General features: G+C 41.0%; 1 long non-coding RNA gene across 1 annotated transcript; it reads left to right on the forward strand.

Moving 5' to 3' along the window:
* Positions 1 to 1,015: 1,015 nt before the first annotated feature.
* On the forward strand, positions 1,016 to 18,811 carry LOC109316142. Its single transcript, XR_002102728.1, has 3 exons — positions 1,016 to 1,027; positions 13,851 to 13,862; positions 18,739 to 18,811. It is a non-coding gene; the product is annotated as an uncharacterized LOC109316142 (long non-coding RNA).
* The last annotated feature ends 666 nt before the right edge of the window (positions 18,812 to 19,477 follow it).

Here is a 19,477-nt window from a genome sequence, read left to right on the forward strand (position 1 = left end):
TCACCTGACTTGTTAACGATCAATGATTTAAATTCTCTAAAGCAACCAAGCAAGTATTGCTTTTCCGTTGATGGAACTTTCCACAGCTCATCAGATTGCTGGACAGGCCACTTAAAGTATATCATCTTTGCTACACAATTAAGTTGTATGTTATCCTCATTTCTTCTACCGTCTACCTCCTGACCATACAAATATTTCTCTCAGCTTAGCTTAGTGAAGCTAAGTGAAGCTTGCAACCTCAGCCAGCCTGCTCATCTGAGGTTAAACCATGGATGTTGTTAGTCTGCCCACTTTGCAGTAAACCCACTGCCAAATTACTCCAGTGTTTTTGAGCTCCAGTGCCTTCCCATAATTCCACCACCAGCTTGTTGGGAAGGAAGTGGGTGCTCTCAGAGTAACCTGGGAAATAACTGAATAGTAAATTAAGATTCTAGGAAAGCAGGACTGGAAAGGACGTCATAGAGCTCATCCAATCCAACCCTCTGCTCGAGGCAGGCAGGGCTGCCCTGACTAAACCATTCAGTCAAATTTCTGTCTAACCTGCTCTTGAAAATTTCCAGGGATAAGAGATTCCACAACCTCTCTAAGTAGCCTGGTTCAGCCTTTGATCATCCTAATAAACTACCAACCTAAAATTTCATCTGTTGCAGAGCTTGAAGCCATTGCTCTCAGCACAGAAAATAGGCTATCTCCATCTTCACCTTAACAATGCTTAATTGATTTCAGTACTTCATTTACTGAAACACAAAGAACCATAGGATACATCTCAAAAGACCTGGTGTGGTAGGGTACCTTTGGTGCCTGCCACTTTTAGGGGCAGAAAACAGGCAGCAGCAAGGTGCCTGATGAGGGCAACCATTTTGGACCCAGGGATATAAGCTGGGCTGCAGTTTGCTGCAGGAGGAAAGAGGTAACATCAGGCTGAGAGGCTGCTCCGGCCATAGTCAAGAAGTAAGGGCAGGGGCTATGGGGTGGAGGTGACCCCTTGTCCTGGATAAGATGTAAAAGTGCACCCTGCTGAGAGTGGGTGGCCTGGTGGGACTTCTAGTGTCATGGGAGCCCCCCAGGAAATGCCAAGGCACTTACCTCCCCAGTGAAAGGCACCTTATAACCCCAGCCCCACATCCTTGGTGGTGCTCTAATGAGCAGAAGGAGCCCTGAAGCAGAGATCAGGCTTCAGGAGAGACCTGGAGCAGCGCCCAGGCAGCAGGGGAAAGCCTGGGTGGGGTGAGACAGACCCCAAGTAAGAGGGTCATCTATTAGACAGACCCTGAGAGAGAGGGGCAACAAGTAGTGAGACCCTGAGAGAAGGGCAACAAGTACAGTGGTCCCAAGAGTGGGGGTGAGTGAGGAGGCCCACTGGGCGAACAGTGGCCTGGCGAGGGGCCAGGAGTGAAATAGGCTTATAGTTATAGCATCACTTAGTCAACGCTCAGGTGAGGGTAGCAGGAGACCCAACAGACTGTGCTGGGGCGGACCAAGGAGAGGAAAGCTAAACCCAAAGCTGGGTGAGGCCATGCAGGATGAGTGTGGCCCTGAGAGAGGGCAGTATGAAAGAGACTGGGTGAGAGTGGGGTGGCATGTGAGTTGGTCTCCACGGCTGTGGAGAAGAGCTACAACTGTGTGCCCATGTAGCTCCAGCCATAGGCTGGAGAAGTAATATTAGAGTAACACCTGTGAGGCATGGGGCCTGTGAAGGGGAGGTCAGAGCAGGTATTAAGCCCTTGTCAGCAGGGTGAGTAATGGGTAGCCTCCCACCTTAGTAACAACTCTCATGTTTTTCCATCGAGGCATGGCAGGAAAGCAAAATGGGTGGTTACCCCAGGAACAAGGCAGCTGGTGAAGACCTGACGAGGAGATCACCTTGTTACACCTAGCAATGCCCAATACACGTAGGGCAATACAGCATTCAGGAGGCCATACAACTTTGTAAAGTATTTCTTTACTGCAGGTACAGTGACTTCAGTGTGTATAAGCTATGCTGCAACTTTAAAACTAGTAAGCTTTAAAACCACCAAGTTCAGATAGTGACAGTTGTCTAGCTGTGACAACACAGAGCTCAGTACTGTCTAATTGTCCTGGCTGGCTTTGCTAACTGTGTTCTTCGTATGGTGATCACCCGGCTTAATAAAGATGCATGAATGAGAAGAATTAAACAACAGCTTTTATCATGAAGCAGGAGGCAAGCCCCTGCTGCGCCTTCGTCTCCAGCTAATTATTACCTGAGCAGCCATCTCCCAATTACCAACTTTCTTAGGGACTTTAGTTTGGGAATATCTCTGAACTGCAGCTTCTATCACTACACTTACTGCCATGGCTAGACTAGAACTGGTGCCTATGCTAGGTAGTTTAAAGAAACATACCCTTTGTGCAGTTGTACATGGTTGGCCAAGGCCAGCCATGTCTGCTCAGACCCAGGAACCAACTGTCTCAAACATCACTCACTGTATGAAACTCACTGGCAAAAAAGGGAAACTATTTAAAATCTGAAAAAACAAAAAAATTGTTAATTTTTCAAAATACGAAAAGTTTTAAGAATGTCATACTTGTAAAAAAGTTTGCATTCCATTTTAAGTCTTTTAAAAAGAAGCAACTTCAGGATTTCAGCTTCTCCTCTTATCCCTCCCTCCCATTGTTAGACTCTAAATAAGGCCTGACGTTAGAGCAGAGAGCACCCAAGTAAGGCACAGTCCTAAGAATAACTTTTTGTTGCTTGTATACATGTAAATGTTCCTGTTTGATATCAAGATAGTTTACTCAAATAGCCCACATTCTCTGGAAGCAGGTTTTTATTTTGCTTGCCAAGGTAGCTTACAACTAGTAAAATTAGAGCACCGCTGACTGCTGAAGGGTTGTGCAGGAAAATGCACCTTATCTATTTGGTTGAGGTACACTTTTGTCTCTGTGCCGTAACTCCTTAGTAGCAGCTCATCTGAGTGTTCATCCTAGATCATGAAACAAATGTAAAATCCTCATCCAAATCCACAGCGTTCCTTCAGTGTTTTATTAGTCCTTTGCTTTTAACAATATTGGTGGCTTGCCAATCAGATGTACAGCAGGCTAGAGCAATTAAATAATACCTATTACTCTAGTAGTATGATCTAAGTACATTCTAAATTTTTGAATCCACATCTGTTGGCAAACATTATAGCCAATATATATAGTAAGAGAAATATCTATATAAAAGCTCAGTCTTGAATAAAAAGTAAAAAAGACTTCAGGAAATCAAATCAAATTGTTAACAATGATATGAAGCAGTCTGCACATGTCATTTATTCCCAGCTCAATGCAAAAATGCTGGAAAAAAAACCTGAGACTTTTTTTGGCTTCCAAAGAGGAAACCATACGAGATCTTTCACTATTTCCTTTGGGAGTATGTTAAAGTCAACCCCAAATCATCAACGGACCAGCTAAGAAAAAAATGGTAAGGAGATTCACAAATAAAAGAAAATTACAATTGTTAGGAGGGTCATAAAATGTAGATTAAAGTTTAACTGATTCACAGGCATACAGTAATCTGCCTTAATTTTGCCACTAGCAATACTAGATTGTTACCATCATTATTATAAATTATATTACACTATTGGTTTTATTTTTCTCAATTAAAAGGCTCATGTTTCCATTCTGTTTGGACCTCCTCTTCACAAGAAAATGAAATATTGGAACTAACATTAAAGGTGATTCCAAAGGTTTTTCTTTTGGCTGACAATGTAGGAAGACTCCAGTCCACCCCACCCAATGTGCCTGATCTTGGATATCCTCTTAGGATTCTTCTTTTACTTTCTTTTGCTATTCATTTACTTTCCCTCAGAGGTTTGAGGAAGAGGACTGATACCCAAAAGTTTGCATATGTCTATACCAATCATACAGCCGGTTCAATAAATGACAATCACCCCCCAAGAATTCTTGCCTTTCTTTTACTGTCCAGTCTTTAGACAGTCTCCCTTCCTCTCAACCTAGGGCTCTCCATCCAGATTTTCTTTCCCAAAAGCTATCTGAATTCTTGTCAATTAGTCCTAAATGAGGTCTTTCTAAATCATCTAGTAGTTAGTTTATATTAGAAAGAGAAACTTCCTCTTACTGTGAATTACAGACTATTTTGAGAGGATGCAGTCATAAACATGAAGGAAGTGCTGGATTTTTTCGTGATATCTTCTAAGTGAAAAAAGGCCACCGGGCTGATTTCATGCTTGGTTAGTCATGTGACTGCCATTTACTCAATGTTTGCTACTAAGCAGAAATATTCTCTTTCCTTCACACCTTGGTGCAGTTGCATGCTATTAAAATATATCTCCATCTTTAACTGTTATTTAGCTTTTATATTTCTGCACATCTATTCTGACTCCTATTGTGCTAGGCGCTGGAATATGGGACTACAGACTTTCCATGCCCAGCCACAGGATGAAAGTGTTCAACTTTGACCAATGTCATATAACTTAGCATTAAGAGTATTGCTGTCTGGTAAACTTATGTCAAAACACATTTTTTTAAAAATTAAATTTTAAAATACAAGTCTCACATTTGAGATTCATGATGTTCATGAAGCCTGTATCCTCATATTAATAATGTCCATATATAGGGCTGTATTGTAGCATTTGCATCTGACAACTGAAAGCACATTATCTTGGTTGGTCTTGGTTTTCCTTTTTGGTTCATACTTCATGTTTTTTAGTTTTCTTCTGTTTGCATGCTCCACCACTTAGAGCACACATTTACAAATACTGGTGGTATGGAGGAATTTTCAATTCCAGTTGCTTTTTGGCTCTGGATGCACATCTCCATTTTCCTGGTGGCTGATCTAATTAAAACCTAGGAGCAAGAACTGAAGAATTCAAAGTGCATCAATATATGTTGGCACCAAATGTTACCTCAACCTTATAACAGTTGGTCTGAATCCACTGACTTTTAGACGCCCACAATATCAGCCTCCCCAGGACAGCACATCTTATATACATCAATCAGTTGGACAAGAATGAGTCACCCAATTTAGCAAATATCTACAATGCTCCTTTTTTGAGGGTAAAATATGCAATAGGATCCTGAAGAGCCAAGATTCTGTTTTAAGTTTCAATCCAACTCCATTAAAGCCAAGGGGATTATATCAACTGACTTCAGGGAAAGTCACTGGGCATGGCCTCTAGTCTTTAAAAAATGCATATTCATTTATGAAAAGCCCATTAAGACTCAGCCTAGCTGCTCTCTGTCCAAGTGCAATAATTTATAAAACATCTACACAGACAGCTACTAGGCAGCTTGCTACTTTTCATTCCATCTTCTCTGTGCCTTTACCGGTACAGTAAGTCATAATGAACGAAGGCACAGCATAGTTGACTGGATTCCCATTATGGATTTGTGTGTCTGGGAAAAGATGGCATTTTCAGGGAACACATTTAAAAGCACTCCCACCTCATTTCATAGTCCAACACTGTTCCTGATTCCCAAAGAAAGTGGACCTGAGTGATCAGGATTGCGCCTTCTAGAGACAGAACTGTTTTATGTAGATTTTGTCTTTAAAAACTCTTGGAGTATGGAGACTTGGCATCCATGGAAACATAATATTTGTAGGCTGGAGTCAGAGGAAAGCTGTAGTGACTACAAGTATGCAGAAAAAGAACTTATGTGGGGAATGTGCAGGATTTCTTCTCTGACAGTTATGGTGTTGGCAAACAAATAGAAGTGTATAAACACTAATGTGCCAAACTATGAGTCTATCCAGCCTTACGCTGTGCTGGTCATTTGTTTTTGTAAAAAGATCCCAGTTACTTATGTATCTATTGTTTATTTTTATGGGGACACTGTAATGACGATAAACTGAATATCTGCTCTTTCTGCTTACCGCAGATTCAAACTTTACTTCATTTCAGGTCCAGGTGTCTCCTTCCCACACTTCATTCTGCTTAACTATACATACCACCTACCAAAATGATGTGATTATATACATATGCATAACTGTTATGTTAACACAGGTATGTTTAGACTCTTGCCTTTCCATTTCTTTCTAACTTATAACACCTGATAAGTCAGGATTGCTCCACACTAAAATCCTTCCAAGACTAGCAAGCAGCAGCCCTATTTTTCCGATAGCTTTTAGCAGAGAAGTTTTCCTTCTTGTTCTTATTCCACTCAGCTAAAGGAAGTCTACAGGAGGCTGGATTAGGTGACCTCACATTGTCCCTTCCCTCCATTAACAAGACTGCAAACCCACCCTGGGGACTAAGCTTTGCTCAAAGTAAGTAACAAGTCTACTATTTTGTGTGATTCATTTAAAAATGGAAGCCATTGCACCTATTTCGATCTGACTTTAGAAAGAGAAATAAGTTTGTGCCAACCTCCCCGCAACCCCCTATTCAAGTTTCATATGCTCAGTTTGTCAATGCAAGGTGGAAGAGAAACCCATTTTCCTTATTTTAACAAGTAAGAGCCAATTTATCATTCTGCAGCCACACTCTCTGGCATCCTTCAGCTGAAGAGGGAATGTTTCTTCTCTCTGCAGACACATGCTGGCTTGGCATTAACATCATGGCAAAATATAGGTCTGATTATTTCTGGTATAAAGACAATTAAAAAAAACACTTTGTATTCCTTCATTTCTTCTAAAGAACAATGCGAAGATTTTCATGTCAAAATTCTTTCTGCAAACGCAATTAGGAACTGGGCTACTGGTATATCAAAAGATGTTCACTGCTCTCTAAGGATAATAAAAATGCAGAGTGTGGAACTAAAACAGAGACCGCCTGAGTGGAATAACTGACAGATTTGGAGGAAAGGTACACTAAGAAGATCGTTTTTGATCCAATGGAAGCTGGACCTAAGTTATTAGTCTCCTAATCCAAATATTGCAATGATTACTCCACAGGTTCAATTTTCATGCAGGCTAGAGTTGAAGGGCCAGACTTAAACCACAGAAAAATAGGAATAACTCCCTTACCTTGAATGGATTTTCACATGTATGCATCAGAAGTGGTGAAAAAATCGAAATCCCATGCTCAAAAAGTGACTTGAGCAATGTCTGTACGCAATTTTGATTAACATTGAATGATACTCAGGGTCCCAAGTATCTCTTGAAAATGGGATGTATGTGTTTTCAGCTTATCTCAGATCTAAAATGTAACCTAAAAGCATTGGCACAGCAAATAATTATGTAAAAAGCTAAAGTAAGTAATGAGAACATTAATCTAAACCAAAGCAAGCCAAAATGCTTCTCACAGATGCCAAACTTATTCATTATAAAGAACAGTTGCCAGAGAGAGCAATTAACATATTTTGTTAGGAAATGGCATTTTAAGATTCAGGATAAAGAAAAACAGAATAATTGTAAGTAGGTTCGCCAACCTGCCACACAGTGAAATACCGTCAGTCATTTCTAACCACTGCCAGGACCTTTTTGCTGTAATGATCTTTGATGAAAATAAGTGAAAAAGAAATTATTTTTAATCATATTGAATTTCCAAGCAGTGCTTTAGTGATTTCTGTAATTCTAAAGTCTCCCCATGTGTAAAATGGGATGACGATTCTGATTTCCTTTGTGAAATGCATGCATTGAGCTCTACACATAAAAAGCTCTAAGTGAGCTGGGCATTACTATGATGAAAAAAATACATAAAGATCCATGTTAAGAATGACCAGTGGAAATCACTAGGAAAGTAGAAATACAGGGTTGGAAGAATTAAGGCTCCAACAGCAATATTAACTCACCCGCAGTGGTCATACTGGATGTTTTATAGTATATGTTTCCTGACAAATATAATAATATCCTAAGCTGCACATTTAACTGGAAAAAAAGTCTGTATGTGCAACATAAATGAGTTAATACTGCAATCTGAGCTTTACATTGAAAGTGGCATTCCTGTTCAAATTGTGTTGCTTGCCAACAAATTGCTATTCCCTATAAGATCAACATCCCTTTACTATAAAAAATGCTCTAAATAAAGTATTGTTTTTAAATCATGCCCCTTCTCTCACTGCTCTTCCTTTTTCTCTTGAATCCAGTTGCCTCATATGGAGCTACATCTCAAATTAACACACACACACACACACACACACACACACACACTTCCTACTGAAAATCCAGGCTGTGAGTGTGCCTGCTGCTCAGTATGTCTCTTCATAAGGCCATTTCTCAGGTCTTGTCTCATTGATGAGTTGTTACCGATAATCAGCTGAGCATTAGGTTCATCTTCCCCCCTGCCTACACTATCCCCTTTCAACATCTAAGTCTTTGGGTTAGTTATTTGGCAAGGCTGAGCACTTAAAGGAACATCTTGTAAAACTTACACACATTAAGTAACATCAGGACTTGAAAAAACTGAGAAAAACAGTTGCAATGAAATGAAGAAGGAAGCTTTAAAAAAACTTCCAATAAAACTGGAGTCTGTTAGTCATACTCTGGTACAGTATATACAGGCCAGTGTCATCGAAAAGGGTTTTACCATTCTGGAGCAAACTTCATTTCACTAAATGGTCGACTGACAAGAACTGGTCTCTACAAGAATTGTCTAAGTTAACTACTGTATAATAAATGTGATAACCATCAAATAATAGCTAAGGCACAAGTTTAAGTGCAGTTAGATCTGACTGAAAACGAATTGCATTTTTTATAAAAATTCATTTTTCTATCACATTCAAATCAATACCCGAGTAAAGGTAGGTAGAACTAAAGTTAGACTCAAGCAATATTGATAAGTACTGAAAGAAACCTGCCTTTTTTATTAAATCCCCCACAGTCAAGGGCATTAAAGTCATTTCAGGAGTTGCAGGCCCTTTGGACATTTTCATGAATACTGGAGGCTGAGAGGGGCATGGTAGTAAAAAATATACACTGTCATCTATGATCAGCCACAACATTATGCTCCAATCAATCAACTATCGGTCTGGCCACACTGATCTATGCCTTATAACATTTAGCCTGAGCTACCATGATATGTACAATATTCTTAAATAGTCCGGCCACATTCCGTGAGAAACGTGAGAAAATTCTAGGTGGCAGCTGTCTGACTACTTGGCAATACTGTAACAATTGTTATAAGAATGCCGGTCCTTTTTATACACCCTCTGTACTGGGTACTAACTGTATACGCTGTCCCAACACTGAAAAAAATGGAGTTGGCCTTAGCTACCTGAAACAGTCTTTAGTTATGGGTGACTATGATCTATCAGGCCAGGTACAGTCCACTGGGACAAGCCATCGATCAACAATGAATGTCTCATGAAACAGAGTTTGCACAACAGCTGGACCTTGACTAGCCTAATTTTCACAGATTCCAAGGACCATAAATAGCAGTAAGTTGATATCCATTAACTCTCAAAAAATTGGCTTATTAGATGCCTAAGAGTGAAGTTAGATGTAAAAGTTTATGCATTTGGTCAACATACTTACACTAAAATCACCCAGACACAAAATATCCACTTATTTTACACACAAAACTTGTCTTTTCATACCAAAAATGGTGGTAAACCAGTGTTCAGCACACTGACATTAATCAGCGATTATGGGGTCCTTATTTTAACATTTTAAAGTAATCTTTAAACAAAACATTAAAAGGCTCAGACTTGGCTTTCATCCTAGACATTAACTCCTTAGTGCTAGTGCAGGCCTCAACATTTACTTGGGATTGACCTGATATATAAATCAAATAAATAATAATAAAAAAGATCTCTGTGGAATGGAAAAGATTATTTTCCATTTCTGTTTTTTCCATCAGTTCTGAAATCCCTCAAAAATGAGATTTAAGGATGCACTAAATGTCAATGACTATTTAGAGACTATTTTGTACATGGATCATTAACAGAACCATTACAGGGGGCCTATCATTAAGTTCTATAATAAGGGGCTACCTACTATGACTATGATGGACACTTGAGTTTATTCACCCAAGCACCAGTTTCGGGCATTCTGAATGTGATTCATAATTTCAGCTGAGAAGAGATTTTGGTGCCTAGACTCACAAAACTGAAAATTTAGAACAGGGGCAGCAAAGGCCCCCTTATCCAGTAATGTTCCCCTAGAGTTTAGCACACTGGGGTTAAATTCTGTTCTCTGCCTGAAGGGTTTTGAACCCATCTCAGGAGGATGCTTCAAGCCACCATGCTGTCAGGTGTTCTAGGCACGATATTCATAATCCCACCTCTTGACGCTGCTCCACTTTGTATGATTAAGGAATATGCCCTGAAGCCTGAGTGTCTGTTCTTACAGAAGAGTGCCCTAGCCAGGCTCTAAACAAAGTATTTAAACATTATACTGAAGGAATATTTCCAGTGGAAGAGCCTGAGAAAACCCCATACACAAATTCTCCTTCACACACTCATACTCACTCAGAATACTGGATGGCCCATTTATAAGGAAATTCAAGCTACAAGTAGGGGGCCCATTTTTGGATCTGGTACTTGCCTTATTTAACCTTTTGTAGTCCATATTACAAAAATAATGCCTTGTTTCCTCAGTGTTTTAGCACCAAGTTAGGATGTGTCACATGTTCAGCTTACCACTTACTAAGTCAAAACGCAAGCAGACAAACATTGAAGCAGTTTAGATTGTTATAAGTGCCCTTATGGCTTTGCAAAGTTTTGCCTTCCAAGTGAAAGAGCCTCTCTCTTAACCCCTACTAACTGTAATAGGTCACTATATTCCAGTGATTTGCAACTGTTTTGCAAGTGCCCATGTGACAAGGCCCTTGAGTTGAGGCCCCCTAGCTACCCCAGGTGTTCCTTGCACACTTGTTCAAGGTAGTTATTTGTTCTAGGGCTCACCCTGAGAAGTGTCTGCATTGCCATTGCAAATCATGCTTTCAGAGTCAATTAATGCAATCAAGCTCTTTAAGGGTCAAATAATACAACATCTTTCTTATCAAGCGTCTTTTAGTTTAGGTCACCAATCTCTGCTCATGTGGAACAACAGAAGGTGGAAGAAATACCTGGCATAGCTTGGACTAAGATGTATTTTAGGCTTTTACCAGCATTTATATCAGTCATTTTTCATTGTTTTAGAGAAAAAAATTGCAAAAAATGTGCATGTTCCCCTTGATTTACAATGCCACTGATGTTGTTTTATGTCTTTCTCTCATTCCATTCAGGATCACATAACAGTTAGGAAATGAACCTGAACAGTTCATTTATTTCAGCTTCCTTTAAAAAAAATTATCTTCTGAGTAAGGGCCTGTCTTTATACTTTTGTGCAGCACTTTTTTACGTTTTTATAGATCATCCAATTCCTACCTGATGTCAGTAGAAAAAGCTCCTATTGGCTTTGATGGGTTACATTCTGATCTACCCTTCCACCAAGTCAAGTCTTATAAATAATAATTAGATTCATAATGATTGTTGCTCTTCCACTGGACTTGTTTTCTGGTATGCCATTTAGAGTTTAAAGTAACAAAAGCTGTCCTTTAAAATGAGTATTCTGAAGATGAGATACTTAATTCAGAAAATGTGTTACATGTTAGAGAAAGGAGATCAATGCTATTTCTCTATATGAAAGAGATCCTTTGGATTCTTACATGATTCTATTTTCTTTTTAGGTTCAGGAAATTAAATAGTTTTACAAATGCTTTATGACCTTGATAATCCTGGCGTGAATTTAAACCTACAGACAAAGTTTGCCATCTAGTGGCAAACACGCTATTAAAAACACCACCACCCAGTGATTTAAATCAATCACTTATCTGTAGTCAAAATCTAGCCCAAAATTTAACACCACCCATGGGGACTTGAATGCAAACAAAAGAAATGTCATTGATTTCAACATACTTTGAATACAGCTTGATCCAAAATGAAAGAACACTACAGTCCAGCAATTTACAAACTTTTGAGATATTATCAGTATCTAAAATTGTTGGAGTTGCAAAAATACGCCCCCCCAAAACCCACAGTACAATGCAATTTTCAGCCTGGAGGACTTCACTTTGCCACCCATATGGTAGGGAAGTGTAAGGTAAAGGAGTCAAAAAAGAGAGCAGATACAAAAGGGATGATCCCTAGGCCCATAGGGCTATACAGCAGAAGGCAGGGGAGGGTTTCTGATGATATCACATAGAAGAGCCAAAAAAAAAAAAAAGAGAGAGAGAGTGAGTCCATGGTTCAATTATGGAGCCTAGATTTATCTGAATTTAGTTGCTGCTTTAGCAAAGAGCTGTTAAGCTACTAACAGGGCTACCCCTCCCCACCAACAAGGGGAAGGAAAGTGACTGCCAATATTGGGGGCGGGAAGGAGAAAAAAGAAGTAGAGGCTTGTCTGCAGTAAACAGCACTTGCCATAAAGGAAGGTGGAGGGAGAAAGGAAAAAGACCTTACCTCCAATAAGCAGCCCCTGCCTAGCAGAGGGGAGAGGGAGAAAGTGAGGGAGAGAGTAAGCAGCACCTCCCATAGGGGTAGGGAGGGAGTAGGGAGGGCTCCAGAGGGAATCAGCAAGGATTCATCAGGCTGAGTTGCTCGCCTCCACTTCCCTGAACCACGGACCAGATCTAGTCACTTCACAGGTTGGACCCAGCCTGTGCACCATAGGTTGGATCCTAAAATAAATGGTAAGAGGTTAAATCCATACAAGAAGTTAGCTAAGGCAATGCTGACCCATGTGATGCTCCAGTCTTTTGTTCATCTATCCCTGATTTCCCACCTTGATTTTTCCGGGAGAGAGAGAAACAGTTTTCCCATGTACGTTGTGTGGGACGGGATTAAACTTGTGGGTCCTATACCACTGGGTCTAGTACACAAGGTCTGGCAAATGCAAATGTAAATGCAAATGCAAATACAATACAAACAATCTGGCATATTTTTCATTGACTGAACTATTTGCTCGAGAGAAAAAATAGTAAATACCTAGTCTTAATGGTGGTGCCGAGTCTTCATCTCGGTTGAGTTAGATTACAGGGGAGGCTAAAATTTACCTTGATCTCATAATTTATGAAACCCAAAGACTGCCTTTCTTTACTTTGATTTCTACTTTGTGTTCATTTACCCGCATAAAAGAAGGTATACTTGTTCACAGAAAGGAAGGCCTCCAGATCTGATTCAAAGGTCACTAAAAGCTGATGGGAGGCTAATGGTTGGTTTCAGTGAACTTTAAGACTAATCGTCCCCAAACACTAGCTACTTGTTCCTCTCGAATGTTGAGCCCCAACGGGCCATTAAAAAACAAAACTAAACAAAACAAACAAACAACAGCAGGTTTTACTATTGAAAAATAATGTTCTTAAAAGGAAATGTTGCATTTTCCTAAAGGGACTGGCTTTTAATGTTCCACTGTAAAGGAGAGCGGAAAAAAAATACCCAGCATGAAGTACCCTTTGTTTTTATACACTTTCTCCACAGTGGCAGAGATCCTAATGACAAACCAAGTGAATGTTACTACAGTGCATAACTTACTGGCTCATTTCAGGATGTCGTAAAATGTGGTTCTCTGGATGACTTTTCCTCCTTCGGCTTAGAAAGACGTCCACGGCTGCTTGGAATGAAAGATGGAATCAGACCACACAGATGTTTTGCAGAGAGATAGGTCTATGCAATCTTCCTCTCCCAGATGAATAGGAAATCTTTCACAACTGCATTCCCCCAACCTTTTACTGCCATCACATCCATCGTGTATGGTTTGCTGATTTCCTGTTCATTGGTGGAACCTGCATTAATGTGCTATTGCATTTTTTCCTTTCACTTTATGCCATAATGCATCGTGCCAAAACTGAGTCCTGTCCTTAAACAGAACATCAATTGTGATTTTCTTTCCTTGACTGCAGATGGAGGTCCTGTGCTCAGTTCCATCTGAGAAGCAGTTAGTACAGTTTGGGAAAAATGATGTAAGGAGTGATTTTTTACCCATCTGCTCTGTGCCAGCCTAATCCCCCAGGCCAGGTTAATCTAAGCAAGCTAAACTTGTAGTAGCTGCAGCAGGGAACACCAAAGCCCAGGGATAATCCAACCCAGCCTTGCCCCTTTCCCGGGCCAAAGCACTTATAGCTCCTCTGTAACTGGGATTAGAACCACTGCCCCAGTGCAGGAGGTCCCCTCCTGTGGGACAGCATCAGACTGTCCTAAATCATCAGTGGTCTGGCCCAGAGTCTGAACAACTCTGCAGTTATTTGAGCTGCCAAGCAAGGGAATGATCTGTAGCCATTCAGAGGAAAGTTATCCGTGCACAGCTTAAAGTATTCACTATGTGTTAAGCTGTGATGGGGCCAAGTAATATGAGTAGTTCTGTGCAAAACCCTTGTCTTCCTCAGTATTCATGGTGCCTTCCAACTTTATATCACCAGAAAATGTCATAGGAACATTTCTTATGTTAGTGCCAAACATGTCATTCTTATGTTTGTGGCAAGACCATGAAAAAAAATCCTTGGAGGACTCCATTAGTAGTCTCCCCTTCAGCATCATGATTGTCCGTCAGACAGGTCTGTTCACTGTTTACAATTCCTCTAGTAATCTCCACCTTTTCTAGATTTCCTTCTTTCATATTTTCTATATTTCCCATGTGATGTCATATCAAATGCTTTATGGAAGTCCAGGCAGAAGCGATGGAGCATGTTTGCATTAAGAAAAATAAATAAAAATATATATTTTTTAAATCACCCCTCCCTCAAATCCATGCAGAAAATCCTCAAACAATTGCAACCCATACTAGAAAGAGACCCTATTCTTAAAGAGACCTTCCCAGAACCACCCATCCTAGCCTTCAAACAAGCACCGAACAGCGCTAACCTCATCACCAGAAGCGAATTTCCTCAGGCCCAGAACACACCAAATGGATCCAGACCATGCCAGGACAAGAAATGTAAAACCTGCCAACGCATCTCCACCACCCCCACAATTACTACACCCCACAGCGGAGCCATCAGCATTCCTGGATCTTGCAGCTGCACCTCCACAAATGTAATGTGTCTCATCCACTGCAACAAATGCCCTTTTTGAAAATACGTAGGAGAAACCAAACAAGAACTGTGCACCAGAATGAGCGCACACTGGAAATCTATCAAAGACAGGAATACCCAATTACCAGTGGGGGCACATTTCTCACAAGAAAACCACTCTCTCTCCAACCTCTGTCCTGATCCTCAAAGGAAACTTACACAACACTTCTCAGAGACGAACCTACGAACTTCACTTCATCAACTTCCTGGATACAAAAAATCATGGACTAAATATACACATTGGATTTATGACACATTATAACCTGCCCAACATCTGACTCCCTAGGTACTTCTCCACTATTTAACTGCTACATTATTCCCCCGCTCCTTCCCCCACCCAGCCTGTCTCTCACCCACTGATTCCTCAATTTATATCTTCACTGACTGCCGGTCTTAAATGCAGACCAGACCAGCCTTTGGCTTTACTATTCAGTCCATCCAGGAAGAGCACACACCAACTGCAGAGACTTCCTCAGCCTGATGAAGGGTTTTTAAACCTGAAAGCTTGCTAAAAAAATGTCCAACTATTTAAGTTAGTCTAATAAACGATATCATATTCACCAAAGAACCTTGTCGTCCTTTTAAACAAAAAAGAAGACTTTCAGGTTAGCCTGATCTCTTTGGTAAGATCACACTATCCCATTCACCTTTTACCAACCTGTTTAATCACCATTTCCTTCCAGATCTAAGTCTTTCGTATTATGGAGGCCGGACTTATAGATCCATAGCTGCTCCCTCCTCAATGTATGCAATACCATACAATAACTTAGCATATTACAGATTTGCTTTAAAAAAATAATACTGCAAGTTCACATGGTGGTTATTTCAGAATTTTTGGATGAAGATTATCTAGCCCCCCCCCCCGACACACACACACCACCCACTGAGTGCACTGAGTTTTACTTCCACCTTGGCTGCGGTAAGTTCTATTTCTAGACATTCATTGCAAAGTGGAGATTTTTGCCTAATCACATGAAACTGGGAACCAATTTAAAAAAACCCACTAAACATCAAGGGACTTCAGAGAACGTTACAGGAGTTGGCAAGGCTACTGTGGCTACTGTTAGAAACCTTCTGTCCAGGTCTCTGTCTCCATCCTCAGCCTCTGGAGCCTCATTATACAATTTCAGACCTTACTCTCTATGAGCAGGAAGGCTGACAAACTGCAGCGGGAACCAATTTAACCAAGATCAGGTGGGCTGCAGCTGCTAGAACTTCTGCCCTGGTCCCTTCTTTTATGCTCTAAAATCCCTGCTGCAGGCTTCTACCTAGAGCTGTTAAATCCCACATGAATTTATATCAAGGAGTAGTTTTGCCCATTTGAAAACATCTAATGAAATCCCTAGACAAAAAAAAAAAAAAAGCATTATAAAACCCTCATAAGCTTCTACCAATTATTTAGATAGCCCAGAAAACTAAAAATGTATACTCCAGAGATTTGTTCCTCAATAGATAAACTATTAAAATAAAGCATAAGACTTGGTAAAATCATGTGTAAAAAATTTAAATCCAAATCTGTTTTATATGCAAGGTGCAATGGGTATGCGAAAATATATCAATCATAAGGCGGTAGAAAGATCAAAGTGGTTTTATGAAACCTTTAATTGAGACTCTTAAATCCATCTAGGGCATTTAGTGCAGATTAATAATCTGAGTAAAATAGTTGTGTCTAAATCACATAGCCTGCTTTGAAACATCAGCTGTTTTCCCCTTTAGGAAATTGGGAGCATTTACAACCTTTACTCCAGGTTGTTAACATTGTGTTTGGCAATTCTAAAATACTGACTGTGAATGTCTTCCAACATAAAGAAAATGTAGGTCCCAAACTAGGTAACAGTAGTCTTCTATCTCTACAGTGAGTCAAACCCAAAACTCCTATAAATTAACACATTGGGAAGAGTCCAGATTCATAGCTGAATCCAAAGTCTGCAGCTTGGGTTCATATTGAACAAATGTACACCCTGCAGTAAGTGGAAACTGGAAACTCCTCCTCTGCCTTTGGAAAGGACTTTGTGAGGTATGTCATCTTTTCCCTTGCTTACAAATCACAGAAGTTAAAAAAAACCAGCCAATGAGTTTGATAAACTTGTGTTTTCATTTGTAGAACTCATTTAAGTTCTTGTGGGTTTCTGCAGGGTGTGGGTTTGTACTTTTTTATGGAATAGCTTAATTTTTTTGGATTTTTTTTTAAACAAAACCAGCAGTCATCAGTACATGTTCAGTACGCTCCAGTTCTGGGCATCACACTTCAAGAGGGATGTGGCCAGCATGGAGAGGGTCCAGAGGAGGCCACTCACATGATCAGGGGGCAGCAAGGCAGGCCCTATGAGGAGAGGCTACGGGACCTGAACCTGTTCAGCCTTCACAAGAGAAGGCTGAGGGGGGATCTAGTGGCCTGTTACGAACTAGTCAGGGGGGATCAGCAGGCATTGGGGGAGTCCCTGTTCCCCCATGCACTGCCAGGAGTGACCAGGAATAATGGTCACAAGCTGGGAGAGGGTAGATTCATACTAGACATCAGGAGGCGCTACTTCACGGTCAGGGTGGTTAGGATCTGGAACCAACTTCCAGGAGAAGTGGTGCTGGCTCCTACCCTGGGGGTCTTTAAGAGGAGGCTTGATGTACACCTTGCTGGGGTCGTTCGAACCCAGTACTTTTCCTGCCATGGCAGGAGGTCAGACTCGATGATCTGCTCAGGTCCCTTCCGACCCTAGAAACTATGAAACTATGTGAAGAATCACCTTACCTAACATTTTCCCCCAAGAAAGTTATAAATATAATTAGCATTTAAGTTAATGTAAAGGGAATATTTCTAATCAAGTTATATGTGAGAGTGCATATCAAGCAATTATAGCACTAGATGTATGCTCACACATTAATTACTAATGAATCCAACAACTATGGGGTTAATTACGCTAGATTCTCACATAGCATACTTTAAAACAGCAGATGCTTGCTGTGTTAGAAGCAAGTGGGAATAGACAAAAGCATCATTGTTGCTTTAATGTTCTAGGTTTTTTTTAAATTAGGTAACTTAAGCAAGGTTTAATTATATGTGCACAGAGTGGCCTGCAAGGTGTCAGAGGAAAGGAAGCTGGGTCATTTTGCTGTTCTGATCTTTCAAATGCCTGGAATCTCCCAAGAAATGATCTGATATCCTTCTAATGAACACTGCCCAGGGTTTTTGCTGATGGAGTGTGGCTCATTAGTTTTCAGCATCATTTCCTAAAGATCTTGGCTAAGCAGGAGATCTCATTATGCCTGAGTATGGAAGAGTAACTGCTAGCTTTTTAGCCTTTGAAATAAATGTAACACCCACACCCACCCACACCCACCCACCCACACGCACACTGGGTTGTGTATTGTGTTTTTGTGTGTGTGTTTTTATGTAGGCAAGGTGGTGCCTGTTATTCTGGCCATGTGCTCAGCACATAGAAAGCTGGGGCCTACATCTGGAGAAAATACGTAAAACCCCCTGGCTTCATCAGCCACAGAAAGCCAAGGATACTTCAGGCAGATTGGTTAGAAAAAAAGACTGAAATGTGTCCCACTGGTTGGGACAAGGCTTGGGTGATGACACACCAGGTATATAACAACAAGTCACTAAGGTTCTGGGGATCTTTCTCCTGGACGCAGGCACCCCCTGAGTTCAGCCGTGTACCCCCTGGAAGCGCCAGGCGTGAAACCGGAAGTGCTGGTGGAAATGTACCTCTGGTTTCGCCGCTGGCTCAGTGATCAGCCACTGGAGTTGCCCCCTCCCCTGGTTGGCCACCAGTGGCTAGGGGGCCCCGTGTTGTCGATCTGGTGCTCCCCCCACCCCCAGACTCAGGAGGCCCCAGTTGCCCAGGTTTGAAGGGAAAGCCTGTTTTTGCCCAGTAGAGCTGGGTTTGGGATTAGGAATTTAGCAGTGCAGCATACTGACAACAGCCATAGTTAATCCCTCAAGGCCACTGCATGGAAGTGAAAATCACCTTACAACTATGCAGGGAGGAATGAGGGGCCCCTTGCCAATGCAGATTTACCCACAAGCAGCTTCCTGCAGCCCAGAAAACCCAAGGAGCAGGTCAAAGGACTCTCCAGTGAAGCCCCCCTTTCCAGCCCATTGCTGAAGGGCAGGTATAAGGGTGCAATGCCCTGCAACTGCCTTTTGGGTGAGCCCAAAGTCCCAGACTGCCTGGGCATGGGTGAAGCATCCCCACAAGGGTGCAATTTATGAACTATGCCTTGTAGTTGGTAGTGTTTTAAATTGTATTTAGTATTTTCCTTTATTTTCTTTGCCTTTGTTTTTTGTAATAAATGTATCCTCTGTGTTTACACTGCTTGCAAGGAGTGTTTTTTTTTTCCTATGCAGGACTCCCTAGTAATTTATTTCGTGTTTCCCAGGTGGTCTGGGTCAGGGCTAGAATCAAGGTAAAGTATATTTAGACCACAAAATTGAATCTGGCCCTTGCCTTGTTGCTGCTGTCTGGTGCCCAGCAGAAGGGCTACATAAATCTTGTAGCAGACTTTATTACTCCAAATGCCCATGCAGTGCTCCTTTCCCCTATTACTTACATGAAGTCATATTCTCCCCTCTCAGTGCAATA

This window comes from Crocodylus porosus, unplaced genomic scaffold, assembly GCF_001723895.1.
Source record: "Crocodylus porosus isolate Cpor-Errol unplaced genomic scaffold, CroPor_comp1, whole genome shotgun sequence".
NCBI classification, from domain to species: domain Eukaryota; kingdom Metazoa; phylum Chordata; order Crocodylia; family Crocodylidae; genus Crocodylus; species Crocodylus porosus.